Genomic DNA, 20,751 nt, shown 5'->3' on the forward strand with positions numbered 1-20,751 from the left:
ATTTTAGTTGCTTCATATATTGAAATCTTTTTTTAAAATGCTTTTCAAGACCAAAGAAACATTGTTCTCAACCGGACCTAATTATGCGGATTCAAGATTTCTCCGCGTATTGTACGCTAAAGTCTCAATTTTAGCACCCGATAGTTCAGCAAAAACAATTTGAAGAATTTAATCAAATTACAAAAACTACTGCCTGGTACAGACAACACAGGACGTAAAAGGATTCATATCGTGTGCATTTCATTTGCCAGGCCAGAAATTGAGGCTGTTTCAGCTCCAGTTGAAAGTAACTTTTTGATTTTTTTTGGTTTCTTAAAGAACCATTCTTCGAATAAGTCAACACAATGCACAAGAAGTAATCCATTTATTCGGCTCATAGAAACCTTTATCATTTCCGTTTTTGCCCCCAAGTTTTGTTGGTTTCCTACTATTTGCTCCCCAGTTTTCGCATGCCCAGTTTTCTTGAACATGAAAGATTTTAATTATTTATTTAAGTTCTATAATGGAATTAAATTATTCAGAATTAATTTATTAGAAATTAAAGAAGTTAAACTACGTTTTAACAATAGTTTTCTCAAATTGCCAATATTCACTAAATATAAGATTCACAAAGTAGGGGTTTCGTTCTAAACGGAGAAATGACCAATTCTCAATTTTTAACTCAGAACGTATGTTCGACGAGAACAAAATGCATTCAATACAAAAAACATTTTACCAACCGCAACGTGTTCTATCAACGAAAGAGTTGAAAAGAAAATTTTGTTGACTACAGACCCTTTTTTTCCATCGAGAGAACTCTTTTTTCCTTTGCCTAAACCTAAAAAAAAATTCACTAAGAGGCCACCTTTCAGAGTTTGAAACTAATAGCCAGGTGCTCAAAGAAATTGATAATAAAAACTACAAAGTTCAACTTGTCGAAATTGTCAAAAATCTGAATGATTTTCGTGATGTGAGTTTTGTCGTGTTTATTCATTATAAACTTTGAAATGTTTCACAATTTTTATATCATGACGTTGTTATGATTCAAATTTTCTCCTAATTATTCACTTAATTTTCGATAGCGTCATGCTCTCGACGGTTACAGTGCTAAATTAAAACTTATTCATCTTCTTTTTGTGAAAAATTTTTTGCACTCTTTGCTTAATATAAAAATCAGATATCGAATGTGTTGTCATTGGGAGTTATGTTCCAAATAAGAACGGCTATCCAAACAACGTTGGCAATCATATGACTTGGGCACACGAGTATTCAACTCGACGAGTAAGGCAGTTAATAAAGAAAAAATTTTCCTTATGGATACAAAACGAAGTGATGATCTACATAGTGGCTCCGTAAAGATTTTAAGTGTTCTCTGAGCGTCAGTGGTAACAAATTTTAAATTAAAATGTAGCCACTAAAATCAATAATGTATAACTCAACTGTACACAGCAGTGATCAACTCAGAAATATCAAAAGTACAGAAATATCAAAAGCTTTAATTAGAAAAACTTGTCAAAAATTGTCTTGTCATCACAGTTCCAAAACACCCGTAACATTTGAAACCTGGACCACCAAGGGGATTCTTTGTTCAAGGAAAACAATGAGTCGAGGTTGGTTGTTTGCACGGCAGAGCACTTTGAAGAGATCTGTGAGAAAACTTTTGGTGGAGGAGCTGCAAGCTACTTGCACATCAAACAATACAGACCGGAGCTAATAGCCTTTCTCTGTGAGTTCTCTATTTTTTATTACTTTAGTTTTTCGGCATCTCAGCTGCTCTGCTCAGTTTGGCGACCAATCCACTCTCAAGGCGAGCATGACCTCTACTGTAACATCACAGAAGAAATGAAGGTACAATTGTCCTCGAAGGTACCATTGTAAACCCCTGGGGTTTCATGTTGTCTGATTTGTAATGATGACTCAAATCCAGCATTAAGGGTATGTGGGTTAAAATCAAGGTTTGGTTAACCAAATGGTTGAGTTTAGCGCAACGATAAAATCTCCGTGCTCTATTGGGAGACGAAAGACCTTGCCAGCCGTCTGACTCTACCATTTTGCCACATTCGCATTTCTGAGGATCACGGACCATGGTTCTCAGGAACAAATCCACTGAAATTTTTTTCATTATTGACTAGAGGACTCGATAATTTCAGATTTTAGTTTTTGGCATGGTATTACTTTCATTCATAAGGAAGCAAACTTTTATTGGACGCTGTTAAATCATTTCAATCTGGGACAAAGCTTGAAAATGAGGCTAACGAGGAGTTTTTTGTAAATTCGCTTCAGCCAATATGTTTGGTGTTTGGTTTCGGCTGCCTCTTCATACTGTGTCTTCTCATACCAGCTCTCAAATGGTTAAGGAGGAAAAGACTGCTTGGAAAAAGGCATTTTTATCAAGAAATATTTTTGTTTCCCTTCTCAACCCTGGTATCAAACTACTGGAGTTTTCTCAACAATTTTTTCCAAGAAACAGGGAAAAAAGTTTTTCTCTGAGAAAATAGAGCAATTTCTTGGAAGAAATAAAAAATTATAATCTAGTTTATCAAGGTTATCTGACGTTTCTTACTGATCTTTACGTCAGGTCAGGTCAGTTTTTCAGCTCGACAAGCATTGCTTCTGTGATCAACTCCATCGTACCAATCAACATCTAAAGTAAATGTGTGGAGGTCAGACCAGTGTCTGTCTGGTCTTCCTTTAATTAAGTTCAACTGGCGCTGGACGTTACCTCTTCTGGCAGATTTCTCTAGTCGTTAGCCGCTCGCACTGTGAAGCATTTCCATCTGCTTTCGATTCTTGGTTTTTTCGACATCACCATCTTCTGGTTTTCTCTTGAAATTCTGGCGTTAGGCACAAACAAACTGTCACGTGCCTTGCTATCATAAAACTGTTTTGTTAGATTGTGCATTTCTATAATGGTGCCTCCTCCGTCTGTAAGCAAGGGTGGGAAGATTCAGTACCTTTAATCTCGATTCAAAGTCCAATATTCTCATTTGGCTGACTATTTTTGTGGCTGTCCTTTGGACGCTTTCGTTCAAGTTGACATGTTTTCTCTTGTACGGGTACCAAACTTCATTGCAGTTTTCAGGATGCGGTCAAATGATCGACTTATAATTACTGCTATAAATCTCTAATGTGATGTTGGAGAAGCATTTTTTCGTCGGGGCAATAATTCCATTGGCTGTTTTAACATTGGTGATGATATGCTTGTCAATGTCTAGTTTGTTGTCTATCTAGACACGTAGATCCCTTTCAGGGTTGGCTATTTTCATAATGGCTATTTTCAGGGTCTAGCGATATCATAATGAATTTTGATTGGCGACATTTTTGCTATTATTAGCTTACCCCCGTTGGAAGCCCAATGCAGCCCAAAAAGATGTAAGAGTTTTTAGCTGCACTTTCCTAAAATATCATCACATTGCAGCCCCACTCTTACGTCATTTTGGACGGAAAATTTAGCTCAGGCTGTCTATAGCGCTCAATTATTAAAACAATTAGATGAGGAACTATTATCTTCTGTAAATCTTTGCTAGGCTACAAGACACAGTGCAAAGTCTTAAATTTTCACGTGGATTCCGCTTCAGAACAAAGTCAAACGCTTTGCTTTAAAATAGCCTTCTCAGTACAGAAATTTTTGTTAGTTACCAATTTGAAGTGTGGAGGGATCTTACTAGGGCAAAATTTTAACTGTCACTATTAAACATGCTAAGTTTTTTTTTTCAAAGCGTGCGCACTTGTCTCGTGGTTTCTAAAACATTAAAACAGACTTCCGACGGTTGCTCATTGTAAGTTTTATCAATATCAAAAACTTAGTAGGAACATAGTTTCAGCAGTTTGTTTTGGACTTATCAGGTCTTCAAACTGTTTTAATGAAGCAAGAGCGCTAATTTACCTTCTGACACACAAACAGCAAATTTAGTGTATGTTCTCCCCAAAATGCAAAATCCTCACTGTGAAACATCACCACAATATACAAATTTATCGCAAATATGCGCTTTTTTTTAAACTCAAAGGAACATGCTAGGCTCTAGGTGACGCTCCAAAGCGTTAAAGCTATGCTAAACCATTTAGGTGTCCTACTTCTTATTCCGCACAAGAAAACTACATGTAATTACGACTTCAGTTACTAGATTTTAACCATGCTATCCTCTGATATTGATGGTTGCGCTTCGTACACTTTTGCTTTGCTCCAGGCGTTATCTCTTCCTCATAAGATTTTTATCGCACAACACTGTTTCTCTTCTGCAGGAAAAAAGGACGGCAACATAGTCCATCAGCATTTTCCCCAAAATGACATGTTGCCATGTTTAATTTCCTGCTGATGTTGATAGCTTTTCTGGCATCCTTTTGTACATGACTCCAGCAACGGTTATGCTGAATCGAGATCCCCCACAAGCCATTTGTTTTAATGTCAAGCCGAACACTGTCATCAGTGCTAGTCCATTTGTTGTGAAAATTTTCGCTTTCCCTCAACTGAAGTGATGACTATGACCTCATAGCATATGTCAACCATGGTTTCATCAAACATATCACTCCGTTATCTTTGCGACAGCATCGCTAATGCTTTGCCACGTGAACTTACTTAAACAATTGTGGACAAGTTTTTAGATACGAATTTAGTTTGATCGTTAGGTCTCGTTTTTATTCATCGTTGTTCCAAATGCACTAATTGTCACCGGTTTTTGTTTTTTTTAACCTGAAATCGCAGTGTTTCTGTGGTATGTCCATTTGCATAAACAGTCTTCAAAGAAAGAGATTTCAGCGAAGGCCAAAAATTTTGCAACGGACACCAAAAACGATAGAGAAACGATAAAAAGAATCATCTAACGAACACAAAAAATTTGCAATTTTCAATGAGTACTTTTGTCATCTCAAATTTAGATTTGCTTATTGACTTCCCCAAAGCTTTTGACTCAGTTGCGCATATGTTTTTGCTCCAAAAAATTGCTGCCTTTAGATTTTGTGGCAAAGTCTTATCTCTTATTTTGTCACACATCACAGACTGAAAAACAATTGTACAAGTTCAAGCTAGCGGTCTAACTGCTAGAGAAAAAAGAAATGGTGTGCCGCTGCGATCTATCTTTTGTCATCTGTTCTTTCAAGTTTTCATAAGTGAAAAATCTCACTTATTTAGACATCTAGGGTTATGCAGACGCCTTCTGTACCATCATCATTGACAATTGTACCCTTTGCAATCCAAAAAATCCTAGAGAACTGGCTTGCTACAAAACACACATGAAACATCAGGTCTCCACTAGACTTAACTCTAAGTGTCACAAAGTGCCTCAATTGGAACAAATAATTGTCAGACAGAGTCACCAATGCAATGAAAGCATCTACAGAATTAGGCTCAAAGTTACAATGAGATGCAACATCAAGAGTAAGCTCAACGCCGACATCAGTTATGTGTAAACGATTCAAACGCATGACTCGCAATAATGCTCACTGTCACAGACCAGCATTGAGTAGTTTGAGAGAGAGTAAAAAACTAGCAATCAAGTTGATACTTGGTGCAGCAAAAAGCTACAAGGCAAGACTGTCTGATCTATATGGAAATTCTTGCTTTGTATTGAAATGCAAAGCACTTTTTTGTCTTTAATAAATAAACAGAATGACCGAGACCAAAAGCACGCGAAAGACCAATAGAGGTGAACTGAACATAGAGATAATTGTATTGCGCAAAAGTGATGATAATTGATTCTGCCTCGCTAAGCAGCTATACATTTACCTCATTCTTTCTTGTCCAACTTTTCAGAATCGCAAATAGGAGAAGTTTGAAACACTTATTTTTACGAACTTTTAAAATATCTTAAACGCAAACCGACCTCTACACTTGGGAAACCCTATATTGATCTCCAATTAACAAAAATTATTTACTTCAATATGCACAGTAAATAAGCACAGAAGTGTACTTGAAGAATCCTACAAAACAAATATGTTGATACATAACTTTTGAATTACTTGACCACTTGTGTAACAATTTGAATCTTCGGTTGCAAGTTGTTACACAAGTTGTTACATTTGTGTAACATCTTGAATTAAAACTTGTTAAGATAAACTTTTTCAAATGACCATAATTACAGAAACAAATCTTGACTATCAATATACATATTTATTTTTTTTCTAAAAGTTGAATAAGTTTTCGAGTTAAGTTTTTGGATGAAAGAAGCAGCAGTAATTTAAAAAAGGTATCTAAAGTTTTTTTGTGTTAATGAGACTTTAATGGAAAATTTTTAATTCCATTACCAATTTGAGTTTGAGCACATGCTAATTCGAAATATTAGGCAGAGCTTCTAGGCCAATTCTCGGCTATTAAAATCAGTCTCTGTTTTCAATTGTGACTCGCGCCTGTAAACATGTGGAGCTTTTTTGATTATAAGTTATTCTTCTTTCTGCGACTGATCTTTTATCTTATAATCCAGGGCGCTAAGGGTTCCAGAGTATTCCACAAAATATGGATCCACCTGTTAAATAACCCATGATGCTCCAAAAATTTTGTAGCGAAGATATCGAAAAATCGAACCAAATTAGGTGCAATTGCATCCACAACAACTGAGCTCGCAGACCACATGAGATTTCAGATTGATACCAAATCTTGGTTTCACGGGAATATAAGTAGGTTCGAAGTTTACGAATGGTAGAGATAGTCGTCTCTTCGCGAATTTGTTTCCAATGTGAGATTCAAAAACGGGCTAATATACCCAAGTATTGCAGAAAAAGAGTGGTTAAGCGTCTTTCAAAATAGTGATTTCTGTACTCAATTGTTTTTGTTGCCATCATTTTTCAGATTTGGCTGTATTATTTGTTTTGTAAAGCATCATTGATTATTCTAGACAGTTTTTCTCAAAATGCAACGAAGTCTGGTCTACGATGTTTTTATGATAGGTTGTCTTACAGCTACAAAACTCTCCGTGTGTTTATGGTACTAATTGAAGTTAATTACTTAACAGCTATTTAGATTGAAGCTCAAATCCAAAACATCTAAGTTAATATTTTGCTTGTCTTTTCCATTGAGCAATCTAAAATCTTTTGATGTTTGTTGACTTTTCTAGGCAACATTTTTTTTCGCGACTTGCAGAGCACATTAAACCTATTACATATTTTTCGAATTTGCCCTATTTCGAGTTCATTATCTATACTGCTATTTGTCAGGCAACTAAAGAAATACCGCACCAGGTTTTTCATTTTAACAAGGTCATATTTTTGGCGTAATCACTGAAATACAGATTTCGTAAAGCTATTTTTGTTGCTTCATATGTATTGGGACAATTTTATAAATGTTCTATGACTAAATAAACACTTTTCTCATCCAGACCTAATTATGCGGATTCAAGATTTCTGCGCGTATTGTGCGTTAAGGTCCCAATTTTAGTACCCAAAATTTTAACAAAAACAATTTGAAGAATTCAATCAAATGACAGAAACTACCGCCTGGTACAGACAACACAGGACGTAAGAGAATTGCTTTCATATTCTTTCCCTTTTGCCAGGGCACAAATTCATATTTGATTCTGCCGCGCCAAACAGCAACACAATTACCTCATTCTTTCTTGTCCAACTTTTCACGCTCGCAATAAAGACAAATTTGAAACACAAATTCTTACGACATTTTAAAATATCTTACACGGAAGCCGACAACTGTACTTGGGAAAACCTACGCAGATTGGGATGTTGATATCCAATTAACAAAAATTGACTAACTCAATAGGCACAGTAAATAAACACAGAAATGTAATTGGAGAACCCTACAAAACAAATAAATCAACGCAAAGTTTTTGAATTACTCGACCGATTATGTAACAACTTGCATCGTCGGGATTTAAAACGTGTAAAGTTTTTCAAATTACCATATTTACAGAAACCAATTTTGACCATTGAATTACATATTTAAATTTTTCTAAAGTTTGAATAAATTTTCGAGATAAATTTTTGGATAAAAGAAGTAGCAGTACTTTAAAAAATGTTTCAAATATGTTTTTCTATTAATGAGATTTCAATGGAAGATTTTAATTTCAATATCAGTTTGAGTTTCCGCACTTGCTAATTCAAAATATTAGCTTGAGCATGCTGTTCGCACAAAAAACGTCAATGCCAATTCTCGGCTATTAAACTCAATCTCTGTTTTCAATAGCGACTTGAGCTCATTTGATTATAAGTCATTCCTCAATCTGTGATTGATCTATAATCTTATAATCCATGGCACTAAGGGCGCCACAGTATTCAACAAAATGGATGGATGCACCTGTTGAATAACTTTTAGTTCTCTAAGGTTTGTATAGTGAAGATACCGACAAGTTCGTATTTAAAGTTCGCCAATTTAGGTGCAATTGTGTCCACAACAACTGAGATTGCAGACCACAAGAGATTTCAGATTGATATCAAATCGTGGTTTCACGAGACGATAAGTATGTTCAAATGTTACGAGTGGTTGACATAGTTGTCTCTTTGCAAGTTTGGTTCCAATGTGAGCATCAAATACATGCTAATATTGCCCTAGTACTGCAGAGAAAAGTTATTTATCGTCTTCCAAAAACGTGATTTGTAGCGTCGTTTATTTTTTGCCATTTTTCTCCAGATGTGTCTTAATTATATGTTTTGTGAAGCATCCTTGATGATTCTAGACGCTTTTTCTCAAAACGCGATGAAAAATCTGATCCGCGTTATTTATTATTGATCGATTGGCTACATCTACAAAACTCTCCGTGTGTTTTTGGTACTAATCGAAATTTTTTGCTCAACAGCTATTTACATTGATGCTTAAATAAAAACGTCTAAATTACAATTTTGCATTACGCCTTCATTGAGAAATCTAAAATAACTTGACGTTTGTTGACTTTTCCTGGGAAATGATCTTCTTCGCGACTCACAGTGCACATTATTTTATTTTACATTTTTTTCGAATCTTTCTTTTAAGTTCCTTGTCTATTTTGCTACATTTCAGGCAACTACAGCAATGCCGCACCAAGTTAATCATTATAACAAGGTCATATTTTTGGCGTAATCACTGAAATACAGGTTTCCTAAAGCTATTTTAGTTGCTTCATATATTGGGATCTTTTTTTAAATGCTTTTCAAGACCAAAGAAACATTGTTCTCAACCGGACCTAATTATTCGGATTCAAGATTTCTCCGCGTATTGTACGTTAATTTTAGCAACCGATACATTAGCAAAAACAATTTGAAGAATTTAATCAAATTACAAAAACTACTGCCTGGTACATACAACACAGGACGTAAAAAGATTCATATCGTGTGCATTTCATTTGCCAGGCCAGAAATTGAAGCTGTTTCAGCTCCAGTTGAAAGTAACTTTCTGATTTTTTTGGTTTCTTAAAGAACCATTCTTCGAATAAGTCAACACAATGGACAAGAAGTAATCCATTTATTCGGCTCATAGAAACCTTTATCATTTCCGTATTTGCCCCCAAGTTTTGTTGGTTTCATAGTATTTGCACCCCAGACGCACGCCCAGTTTTCTTGAACATGAAAGATTTTGATTAATTATTTAAGTTCTATGAAAGAATTAAATTATTCAGAATTAATTTATTAGAAATTAAAGAAGTTAAACTAGGGTTTAACAATAGTTTTCTCAAATTGCCAATATTCACTAAATATAAGACTAACAAAGTAGGGGTTTCGTTCTGAACGGAGAAATGACCAATTCTCAATTTTTAACTCAGAACGTATGTTCGACGAGAACAAAATGCATTCAATACAAAAAACATTTTACCAACCACAACGTATTTTATCAACGAAAGAGTTGAAAAGAAAATTTTGTTGACTACAGACCCTTTTTTTCCATCAAGAGAACTCTTTTTTTCTTTGCCTAAACATAAAAAGGAAATTCACTAATAGGCCACCTTTCAGAGTTTGAAACTAAAAACAAGGTGCTCAAGAAATTGATAATAAAAAACTACAAAGTTCAACTTGTCGAAATTGTCAAAAATCTGAGTGATTTTCGTGATGTGAGTTTTGTCTGGTTTATTCATTATAAACTTTGAAGTGTTTCACAATTTTTATATCATAACGCTGTTATGATTCATAGTTTCTCTTAATTATTCACTTAATTTTCGATAGCGTCATGCTCTCGACGATTGCAGTGCTAAATTAAAACTTATTCATCTTCTTTTTGTGAAAAATTTTTTGCACTTTTTGCTTAATATAAAAATCAGCTATCGAATGGGTTCTCATTGGGAGATATGTTCCAAACAAGAACGGCTATCCAAACAACGTTGGCAATCATATGGCTTGGGCACACGAGTTTTCAACTCGACGAGTAAGGCAGTTAATAAAGAAAAAATTTTCCTTATAGATACAAAACGAAGTGATGATCTACATAGTGGCTCCGTAAAGATTTTAAGTGTTCTCTGAGAGTCAGTGGTAACAAAAATTAAGTTAAAATGTAGCCACTAAAATCAATAATGTATAACTCAACTGTACACAGCAGTGATCAACTCAGTACAGAAATGTCAAAAGCTTTAATTAGAAAAACTTGTCAAAAATTATCTTGTCATCACAGTTCCAAAACACCCGTAACGTTTGAAACCTGAACCACCAAGGGGATTCTTTGTTCAAGGAAAACAATGAGTCGAGGTTGGTTGTTTGCACGGCAGAGCACTTTGAAGAGATCTGTGAGAAAACTTTTGGTGGAGGAGCTGCAAGCTACTTGCACATCAAACAATACAGACCGGAGCTAATAGCCTTTCTCTGTGAGTTCTCTATTTTTTATTACTTTAGTTTTTCGGCATCTCAGCTGCTCTGCTCAGTTTGGCGACCAATCCACTCTCAAGGCGAGCATGACCTCTACTGTAACATCACAGAAGAAATGAAGGTACAATTGTCCTCGAAGGTACCATTGTAAACCCCTGGGGTTTCATGTTGTCTGATTTGTAATGATGACTCAAATCCAGCATTAGGGTTTGTGGGTTAAAATCAGCGTTTAGTTAATCAAATGGTTGAGCGCAAGGATAAAATCTCCGTGCTCTATTGGGAGACGAAAGACCTTGCCAGCCGTCTGACTCTACCATTTTGCCACATTCGCATTTCTGAGGATCACGGACCATGGTTCTCAGGAACAAATCCACTGAAAATTTTCCATTATTGACTAGATGACTCGATAATTTCAGATTTTGGTTTATGGCATGGTATTAACTTCAATCATAAGGAAGCAAACTTTTATTGGTCGCTGTTAAATCATTTCAATCTAGGACAAAGCTTGAAAATGAGGTTAACGAATAGTTTTTTGTCAATTCGCTTCAGCCAATATGTTTGGTGTTTGGTGTGGGCTGCCTCTTCATAATGTGTCTTCTCATACCAGCTCTCAAATGATTGAGGAGGAAAAGACTGCTTGGAAAAAGGCATTTTTATCAAGAAATATTTTTGTTTCCCTTCGCAACCCTGATATCAAATTACATGGAGTTTTCTCAACAATTTTTTCCAAGAAACAGGGAAAAAAAGGTTTTCTCTGAGAAAATAGAGCATTTTTTTGGAAGAAACAAAAAATTATAATCTAGTTTATCAAGGTTATCTGACGTTTCTTACTGATCTTTACGTCAGGTCAGGTCAGTTTTTCAGCTCGACAAGCGTTGCTTCTGGGATCAGCTCCATCGTACCAATCAACATCTAAAGTAATTGTGTGGAGGTCAGACCAGTGCCTGTCTGGTCTTCCTTTAATTATGTTCAACTGGCACTGGACTGATTTGTCTAGTCGTTAGCCGCTCGCACTGTGAAGCATTTCCGTCTGCTTTCGATTCTTGGTTTTTTCGACATCACCTTCTTCTGGTTTTCTCTTGAAATTCTGGCGTTAGGCACAAACAAACTGTCACGTGCCTTGCTATCATAATACAGTTTGGTTAGATTGTGCATTTCTATAATGGTGCCTCCTCCGTCTGTAAGCAAGGGTGGGAAGATTCAGTACCTTTATTCTCGATTCAAAGTCCAATTTTCTCATTTGGCTGACTTTTTTGTGGCTCTCCTTTGGACGTTTTTGTTCAGGTTGACATGTTTTCTCTTGTACGGGTACCAAACTTCATTGCAGTATTCAGGATGCGGTCAAATGATCGACTTATAATTACTGCTATAAATCTCTACTGTGATGTTGGAGAAGCATTTTTTCGTCAGGGCAATTATTCCATTGGTTGTTTTAACATGATGATATGCTTGTCAATGTCTAGTTTGTTGTCTATTCAGACACGTAGATCTCTTTCAGGGTTGGCTATTTTCATAATGGCTTTTTTCAGGGTCTAGCGATATCATAATGAAATTTGATTGGCGACATTTTTGCTATTATTAGCTTAGCTGGTAGGGTCTTTGTCTCGATTAGCAGATCTCTCGCTTCGTCATACTTTTTGCGAAAAAAAGCACACATTTATACTCTAGTTAATCTGTCGGTAAAGGCGTTTTAGGTTTTTTGCAGATAAATTTTGAAAAAAGATTGCCGAAAATGATAAGTGTGAAAGCACAAGTGATTTTAAAAGAAAAATGCGCGCGTTCAGGGGAACTTGATTTCTTATAAGGTAAATTGATCTTATAGCATGAGCCACTTTTTTCAAGGTTTTATTCAGTTGCTCCTCGAAACTAAGATTCCTGTCAATTTGAATTCCAAGATTTCTTTAAATTTTTTGTGTTGTGAGAACTTCGTTTTTGTAAAAAATAGATCCGAATTCAGAATTATCGCGCGAGAAAAAGATTAATTCGGTTTTGTTTGTTTTCAAAATTAGTTTGTTCATCTCTACATGCTCTTCTGTTTTTTTGTAAAATTTCCGTAACTTTTCCATGTAAGCTACCTTTCTGTCCACAACAGACAATACTTGTGTCATCTGCGAAATGAATTACCTTTTCCGTTGTGCTTATATTAGATGAAAAATTGTTCATATAGAAAAGAAAAATGAGTGGTCCTAAAACATTTACTTGTGGCGCATCATGGTTCAAAAATTCACAATCAGAGAATACGCCACTAAGTTTTACCTTTTGTCTGCGGTCGGCAAGAAATGAAAACAGTAATTCTTTCGCTTTCTGGGAAAAAACCATACAATTCCATTTTTTAAAAAAAAAAAATGCGAAATGGAATTAAACGCTTTTGCAAGGTCTAGAAAAATAGCAACATTTTCTTTGCTTTTGTCTAAATTAGCCGAAACTGTTTCAACCAGTTCTAGAACTGCATCTGTTGCAGAGTCTTTTTTCTGAAAAGCGAATTGCGCTTTGTTTATGATATTATGCTTATCAATGAACTCCATCATCTGAGTCAGAAGGAGGCGCTCAAAAATTTTTGCAAAACTCGGAGTTACAGAAATTGGTCTATAAATTGTGCTATCTAATTTATGAGTCTTTTGAAAATTGGTGTTACATAGTCTAGTTTCATTTTAGTTGGGAAAATTTCTCTTTAATGCATTCATATAAAGCGAACTGTAGATGTACGCCTACAGCTAATTTTAAAGACTTTATGGGTCGAATTGAGATTTCACCAGGTCCAGCTGCTTTGTTATCGTCCAGCGAGTCAATGACTGAAAAAATTTCTTTTCTAGTCACAGTTCTGAATGTGAATTCGGGTATATTAAATTTATCAGGGTATTTACAACCAATATCCGAACCTTTGAAAACGCCTAAATTATCAAATGCTTTTTTTAGACAGTTGACAATATTTTTTGGTTCCCTTGAAATTTCACCACTGTCTAATCTGACTTCATCAACCTTGACAATTCTTTCACTCGGACTGGTCCCTTGTTTAATGAATTTCCATTGTTCCTTACCTCTTGGTAGTTTTCGGAAGAAAGTGATGCAATATTTGTTGTGCGCCTCCCATAATCTTCTATTAACTAATTTTCTTAAGCACTTAATTTCTCTGTACGTCTCGCTGTCAGGAATTTTTTTCCTTTTATTGAACAAAAAATTTTTTTGGGCAATCAAATGTTTCAATTCTTGTGTTAACCAGGGCTTAGAATTCTTATAAGTTTCTCCCCCTTTTTAACATTCTGAATTGGTTTGTGTTTTTCAACAATTTACTCAAAAATATCGATGAATGAATCAAACATATCGTAGCCATTCTCACATTGGTACATTCTAAACCATTCGGCGAGGGCAAGATCTCTGTTAAATTTAGAGCATGAGAAAAGTCGAAATATTCTCATCGTTATTATGTTGTCATTCTCAGTTTTCAATGAGAGGTTTGATTCAAATATAAAAAAGACAACAAGGAAATGGTCGGAGTTAAAAGGGGTTGTTGTGACATTGTAGGCAATTATCTGATTTTTTGAAACGTAACAGTGATCAATAAGTGTAAAGGTTTTTTCAGTACCTCTGAAAATCTTTCACATAGAAAAGAAAAATGAGTGGTCCTAAAACATTTCCCTGTGGCACACCGTGATTCAAAATTTCACAATCAGAGAATACGCCATTAAGTTTTACCTTTTGACTGCGGTTGCCAAGACATGAAAACAGTAATTCTTTGGCTTCCTGGGAAAAGCAATACAATTCAGTTTTTTTAAAGGAAATGTTATGCGAAATGGAATTAAACACTTTTGCATGGTCTAGAAAAATAGCAACATTTTCTTTGCTTTGATCTAAATTAGCCGAAACGGTTTCAACCAGTTATAGAACTGCATCTGTTGCAGAGTTTTTTTTCTGAAACCCGAATTGCTCTTTGTCTATATTATTTAAGGCGTTTTAGGTTTTTTGCAGATAAATTTTGACAAAAGATTGCCGAAAATTATAAGTGTGAAAGCACAAGTGATTTTAAAAGAAAAATGCGCGCGTTCAGGGGAACTTGATTTCTTATAAGGTAAATTGATCTTATAGCATGAGCCACTTTTTTCAAGGTTTTATTCAGTTGCTCCTCGAAACTAAGATTCCTGTCAATTTGAATTCCAAGATTTCTTTAAATTTTTTGTGTTGTGAGAACTTCGTTTTTGTAAAAAAATAGATCCGAATTCAGAATTATTGCGCGAGAAAAAGATTAATTCGGTTTTGTTTGTTTTCAAAATTAGTTTGTTCATCTCTACATACTCTTCTGTTTTTTTGTAAAATTTCCGTAACTTTTCCATGTAAGCTACCTTTCTGTCCACAACAGACAATACTTGTGTCATCTGCGAAATGAATTACCTTTTCCGTTGTGCTTATATTAGATGAAAAATTGTTCATATAGAAAAGAAAAATGAGTGGTCCTAAAACATTTACTTGTGGCGCATCATGGTTCAAAAATTCACAATCAGAGAATACGCCACTAAGTTTTACCTTTTGTCTGCGGTCGGCAAGAAATGAAAACAGTAATTCTTTCGCTTTCTGGGAAAAAACCATACAATTCCATTTTTTTAAAAAAAAAATGCGAAATGGAATTAAACGCTTTTGCAAGGTCTAGAAAAATAGCAACATTTTCTTTGTTTTTGTCTAAATTAGCCGAAACTGTTTCAACCAGTTCTAGAACTGCATCTGTTGCAAAGTCTTTTTGCTGAAAACCGAATTGCTCTTTGTTTATAATATTATGCTTATCAATGAACTCCATCATCTGAGTCAGAAGGAGGCGCTCAAAAATTTTTGAAAAACTCGGAGTTACAGAAATTGGTCTATAAATTGTGCTATCTAATTTATCAGCTTTTCTGAAAATTGGTGTTACATCGTCCAGTTTCATTTTAGTTGGTAAAATTTTCTCTTTAATGCATTCATTTAAGGCGAACTGTAGATGTACGCCTATAGATAACTTGCAAGACTTTATGAGTCGAATTGAAATTTCACCAGGTCCAGCTGCTTTGTTATCGTCCAGCGAGTCAATGACTGAAAAATTTCTTTTCTAGTCAGAGTTCTGAATGTGAATTCAGGTATATTAAAATTATCAGGGTATTTACAAGCAATATCCGAACCTTTGAAAACAGCTAGATTAGCAAATGCTTTTCTTAGACAATTGACAATATTTTTTGGTTCCCTTGAAATTTCACCACTGTCTAATCTGATTTCATCAACCTTGACAATTCTTTCACTCGAACGGGTCCTTTGTTTAATGAATTTCTATTGTTCTTTGCTTGTTGGTAGTTTTTGGAAGAAACTGATGCAAAAATTGTTGTGCGCCTCCCATAATCTTCTATTAACTAATTTTCTTAAGCGCTTAAATTCTCTGTACGTCTCGCTGTCAGGAATTTTTTTCCTTTTATTGAACAAAATTTTTTTTGGGCAATCAAATGTTTCAATTCTTGTGTTAACCAGGGCTTAGAATTCTTATAGGTTTCTCCCCCTTTTTAACACTCTGAATTGGTTTGTGTTTTTCAACAATTTACTCAAAAATATCGATGAATGAATCAAACATATCGTTGCCATTCTCACATTGGTACAACCTAAACCATTCGGCGAGGGAAAGATCTCTGTTAAAGTTAGAGCTTGAGAAAAGTCAAAAGTTTCTCATCGTTATTATGTTGTCAGTCTCAGATTTCAATGAGAGGTTTGATTGGAAGATAACAAGAAAATGGTTGGAGTTAAAAGGGGTTGTTGTGACAATGTAGGCAATTATGTGGTTTTATGAAACAAAGCAGTGATCAATGAGTGTAAATGTATTATCAGTACCTCTGATTGGATCCCTTAGGTTAACAATTTCTATTCCTGAAAACGTCTAGTTTACTTTTTTCTGTCTGGTTCAGATAATTTAAGTTGTAATCTCCCAACAAAATAACGTTATCTTTAACGCAATATGCCCCTGATAATTTGGTACTTAACTGATCAAGAAAATACTCACCAAGACGTTTGTCTGGGCAAAAAGAAACGTTAACAGGTAATTTTTCAGTCAGAGGGTCAGTTATTTCAACCCAAATGGATTCAAAAAAAATCTCATCAACCGTTTCAAGGCTTGATTTAATATGAGCGGTAATTTTTTTCGGGACAAAAATACTTGCTCCTCCGCTCTTTGAATCCCCTGTTTTGTCTGATCTACATTTCCCAAAAAAGTATGCGATGCTGTTGAAAAATTTTTTTCAATATTACAATCAGTGTTCAACCTGGTTTCAGTTACAGCGACAAACGTATTAATGGGAGCTGTTTGCAAAAATTTTGCAAACTCTTCAAACTTCTTCTTCAACCTTAGACAAATAATAAGGAAAAATAAAGGCGAGTGGCTTGTTCCTCTGTTTTTTAAGTAACTTGAATACTGAATCAAATTTTCCAGACGAGGCCTTTATTCAATTCAATGTCCCCTGACAGCATGAGACGTACAAGTGAACAAAAAACTAACAGTTTCAGGACAAAAACAAAAAAGTATGAATCAACTGTATTGAAAAAATAACAAACATTAGGTTTGTTGGAATAATACTTTTCAAATGTTCGCTTATGGATTTCAGTTTGATTTTCTCTTCCCATAAGTATACTGAAATTTAAAAATATCAAGAAAAGTGGCATTGTTCTATATTTCAACAAACCATCAGCCAAATTTTTAATGAGTTGGAGGTTAAAATGCTTGTTTTGGATGGAAACCAAAAAAATTGTTGTTATCATAGTGATTGAAATTTTTTCTAAAGTTTGGGTGGATAATTCTCGGTTTTATTTCAGTTTCTGACACCGTAAGCCCTAGATGCACGTAGAAGTTCCGAAAATTTCTGACAAGTTCAGGTATAATATGACTGACTGATGGGTGTGCTCTATCATTACTGATATCTTTCGTTTCCAGCAATTTATTCAAAAAAACAACGTCAATATCAAAAACGCCACTCAACTCCATTGCAACATTTTATAACATTTCATTATATTTGTCTATATTTTCGTTATTTTCGCTGCGACCAAAAAAACCATCTTTAACTGGTGGAATTTTGCAAAGTGCAACTTTGAGTGGGGAAAGTTTCTTAATTATTTCCGACTCAGTTTCTATTAAAATACTAGCTGTTTCAAAACCGCTATTACCCGAATCAATATTGTTATGTCCAGCATGTAAAATAAGATTTTCAAACTTGTGATAACCGTTGTATTGTTTTACAATATTTGGTAAGTCTTGCACTTTTGCTGAAGGATAGGGGTGTATAGCAGTACTTGGGCTCAGATCTTTTGCTTGTACTTTTTGTATGTACTGTCCGAAAGAATAAGTGTCTTTGTTGATCTTGGTATAAACTTCGGATAAAAAATCTTGGTTTGTTGTTGATGCTGTTGAACTTTGTTGTTGTCTTGGTTTGGATTCGGTGTTTTTTCCTTTACTTTGTCAATTAGATTATCAACCATTTTGTTATTTTGTTGTCGGAGGAAAGCATTTTCATCTTTAAATTGTAATAATAAATTATTCAGATTCAAACATTCTTTTATCAAGTCTTCTTTCTTCATTTTTCAAAATCTTTCAGCTCTTTATGTACCTCTGTCATCGTTTCAAAAAAAGTGTGGTTTGTTAGTGTGTTTTACAAAAAACGCATGCGACAGACTTCTTTGACTCTTTACTTCTTTTTCGCTAGGCCAGAAAATTCTGAAAATTTTCACGGTTATCCCTAGGCCAGAAAATTCTATAAATTTTCACGGGTATCTGAGTCGTCATCAAAATACTCGAACAAAACAATTCAAAATTAGACAAAATGCCAAAACCAGCTTTGGAATGGATTCGATTGTTCGTCAATGCGTACAAAAATGGAATAAGTTACCACATTGGCTTCGGTTGGCAAAAAATGGAAACGTTTTTTTTACGAAAACGCTGAGTGATTTCTTCCTCTCACAACATGGAAAATTCCTTTGAATAGTAACGTAGGAGCTTTTAAAAGTTATTTTTATTTTTAGGAAGAAAACAATCGAAAGAAAATTTTATAATGTGATTCTTTAAGAAAATTGTTGATGTTTATTATATTATTTTGTTTGAATGATTTGAAATATTTATTGTTTCAGGTATATTTAACCGTATGGTTATACTAGTAGTAGTAGTAGTAAAAGACTCAATTCCAAAACAGGAGTGAGGAGATCATTTAGTCCAGGCATCAGGAGAGATTAAGAGCGACAGTTTTTACAAAAACATTTTACAAAATAAGAACAAGAGATATCAATGTTAAAACGAGTAAGTTTTTCAACTAGAAAAATATGTAATTTAGTACGAAATATGCCCAGCGGCATATCGAATTTAATAACATTTAGCTTTAGCAGTTCATGTGCACATCTGGTGGCCCTGACAAAAAAGTTATCTTCGGAGCAGAACTTCTGCGTTTTAGGCACGCTAAACAATCCAAGAGTCGATAACCTTGTGTTGAAAGAACTACTTTGTGTTTCACTCTCCACCTCCGCTTGTTCATTGATCATTTTCCAAAGCGGGACCATGTCCGACTCAATCTTCTGGTAGCAAACTGGTATGAAAGAAAATCTTTGAAGTTTAGAAACATAATCGCGATCAGAATTAATCCATCTGAAAACTCTTGATTGAAATTTCTCCAGCTTGCGCATATAGGTTATGGAAGGCTGCCATACAGAACAACCATAAAGAAGGATGGAGAGGACGAGGCTTTGATACAATAAAAGTTTCCTCCTTGCTGATATCGTGAAAGGCACGTTTCGCTTTATGAAATAGAAAATCTTTTTGCATTTAGCTAATTTTGTACCAATATGACGTTGCCAGCTCAAATTACTCGATATGGTGAAGCCAAGGTCTTCAATATAGTCAACATAATCCAGTTCTGTTTCACCAAGTTTTAATACTTGCGAACGGTCAAAATTGAAAGATGAAATTTTACATTTGGACGGATGAAAATTCAAGCCATTTGAAACTGACCACTGCTGTAAGGCGTTAAGGTCCTGTTGTATACGTTGTGACTCGCAGCATGTGAAAATTTTCAAAACATCAGCGTACAGAAAATACAATCCAAGTGAGATTACATTTGGCATATCATTGATAAATAACAGAAAAAGAAGTGGTCCGATGACACTGCATTGTAGTACACCAGATGTCACATTACAGAAAGAACAGAAAGTTTCATTCACTTTGACGCACTGTAAGCGATCAGAAAAATAAGACTCAAAACGTAACAAAAAACCAGGACAGCAGCCAAGAACTTGAAGTTTAGATAGCAATAAGTGATGAGGAACAGTGTCAAAGGCCTTCCTGATGTCAAAATAAACTGAAAGTGCAGGAGAGCTTATGTCTTGAGATTTATAAACAATATCTAAGTAATCAATCATTTGAGTTACAGTGCTCCTTATTTTCATGAATCCGTGTTGCTGTTTGCAAATTAAAAACTTCACCTTTGGATAAATAAAATCAAATAAAATACGTTCGAATACCAACGAAAGTTTACATAAAATACTTATTGGACGATAGTTCTCAACCAGGTTCAGTGGTCCCGTTTTATGTAAGGGCGTAATATACGATACCTTCCATAACGAAGGCCAGGTGCAATTTTTGGTAACCCAGTAAAAGAGTTGTTGAACTGCTGGAGATAAAATAGTTGCACACTCACGAAGAATGACTGAGGGAATATTATCAGCACCCATAGAGCTCGAATCATCACAGCGCAAAAATAAGGTTCTTATCTCTGCTTCTGAAACCGTTACGTTGTCTATACACAACTCTGGCAAAAATTCATAAGATGCTGGCACATCGTATTTAATTTTGGGAGAAAAAACGGAACCAAAGAACGTATTAAAACCATTTGCGATCTCGGAGCTAGAGGACAGAGAAACTCCGCTATAGGACATAACAGAAGGTAAAGAGTTACTGAAGCCAAGTGTTCTCAGCAGCCTAAAACAGTGAGAAGAACATGATAGGTTGAATTTTTCAATGAAAGTTTGCTTGTCCAATTCAATCGACTCGTTAAGTGATTTATCAAGTTCTCTTTGTTTTAGTGAGAGCAGAAG

The sequence above is a fragment of the Convolutriloba macropyga genome, chromosome 1, assembly GCF_964194025.1.
Source record: "Convolutriloba macropyga chromosome 1, txConMacr16.3, whole genome shotgun sequence".
In the NCBI taxonomy this organism is placed as follows: Eukaryota; Metazoa; Xenacoelomorpha; order Acoela; family Convolutidae; genus Convolutriloba; species Convolutriloba macropyga.